General features: G+C 40.5%; 1 pseudogene; it reads left to right on the plus strand.

Annotated features, from left to right (window-relative positions):
- Nucleotides 1–340: 340 nt before the first annotated feature.
- Nucleotides 341–1362, plus strand: LOC103677921 (annotated as a pseudogene).
- The last annotated feature ends 508 nt before the right edge of the window (nt 1363–1870 follow it).

Here is a 1870-nt window from a genome sequence, read left to right on the forward strand (position 1 = left end):
AGACAGAATAGTTGGGTGATCTGACTACATGGTAATTCAGAGATTCAGAAGTATATGCAAGTTGACAAACTATCCATTAAAATGTTAAACACGCTTATTTCTGGGTTTCAGCATCTGGGATATTATGTGTCCTTGTTAAAAAAATATATATCTGGGGTGTCTGACTGGCTGAGTCGGAAGAGCATGCAACTATTGACCATGAGTTCAAGCCCCATGGTAGGTATAGAGATGACTTAAAAAAAAAATTTAAAAAAACTTTTAAAAAATTAAAAAAACCCCACATATCTGGAGTAATTAAAGCCTCTTCCAGACATGCGTCTGCCCTTGTTTCACTGACTTTCCTCGCAGCATGGCGCCCAAATGCCAGTCTTCACTCCTCCTCAAAAGAAGAAACTGAAATTGCCTCTTGACCCCGAGCTGGAGGCGACAACCCCTCAGCATTTCCCAAAGGGGGGGAAAGGACAGCAACAAGCAATCGAACATGTTGATGGAGTACAAATGAAACAGCAAGCCAGTGAGGAGAGTTTGAAAGTAGAGCAGAAATACAACAAACTCCACCAAGCGTTTTTTTTCAGAAGAGGTCAGAATTGATCGCCAAAATCCAAAATTTGGGGGTAACAACATTTGTCAACCATCCACACGTGTCTGCTGCTCGGGGAGGAGGATGAAGAGGTGTTGCGTTATTTGACACGAGTTGAAGTGACAGAATGTGAAGATATGAGATATTAAATCAGGTTACAGAACAGATTTTTATTTTGATGAAAACCCTTACTTTGAAAATAAAGTTCTGTCCAAAGAATTTCATCTGAATGAGGGTGGTGATCCATCTTCAAAGTCCACTGAAATCAAATGGAAATCTGGAAAGAATTCGACAAGAAAGTCAAGTCAAACACAGAATAAAGCCAGCAGGAAGAGGCAGCAGGAGGATCCAGAGGGCTTCTTCACCTGGTTTACTGACCACTCTAATCAGGTGCAAATGAGTTAGGAGAGGTCATCAAAGATGATATTTGGCCAAATCCATTACAGTACTACATGGTTCCTAATACGGATGATGAAGGGGAAGGAGAAGAAGAAGAAGATGATGATGATGAAGGATTGGAGGGTATTGATGAAGAAGGAGATGAAGATGAAGACGAAGATGATGATGAGGGGGAAGAAGGAGAGGAGGAGGAAGGAGAAGCTGACTAATGGAACACTGATGGATTCTAACCTTTCTTTTTAAATTTTCTCCAGTCCCTAGGAGAAAGTTGCCCTGTGTTTTTAAGTGTCTTTTCTTTCCCTTTAGACTATGGTTCTCAACTTATTTGGCGAGGGTGGGGGGAATACTTTGAGCAGAATACAGCAGAAAAGAATCTCTACCCATTTCTGTTCCAAATTCATGTTTATTCCTTCCTGTCTCAACAAAAACTTTACGGGATCAACACCACCGTGTTCTGTGGGAAAAAAGAAAAACCTTCTGCTTCCTTAGCTCTGTTGGAAGCTGGAGGGTACTAGGCCCCTGTGTGGTAGTGCATAGACTTCTAGCGTTTTTCCTCCTTTCTCTGTATATTGGGCTCCGAGATTACACTGTATCTCTATGTGAATATGGACAGTTAGCAACTTACCAGTTACCAACATGTACCTGGCTACTTTCTCTTGTTTAAAAAAAAAAAGAACTTAAAGTAATAGGGTTATAAAGGTCAGCAAAGTTTGGTTTTGAGATGCACAGCTTCTCCTTTGGCATGCTTAATTGTGATGTTTAGTGGAGATCCTTGCAGTTTAAGATGACACTTTTAAAATAAAATTCTCTTCCAATGATGACTTGAGCCCTGACCTTCGATGGGAGAATCAGCAGAACCTATAGAATCTTATTTGAAATTGACACTCTCTA

Source organism: Ursus maritimus, unplaced genomic scaffold (genome assembly GCF_017311325.1).
Source record: "Ursus maritimus isolate PB19 unplaced genomic scaffold, ASM1731132v1 scaffold_20, whole genome shotgun sequence".
In the NCBI taxonomy this organism is placed as follows: Eukaryota; Metazoa; Chordata; class Mammalia; order Carnivora; family Ursidae; genus Ursus; species Ursus maritimus.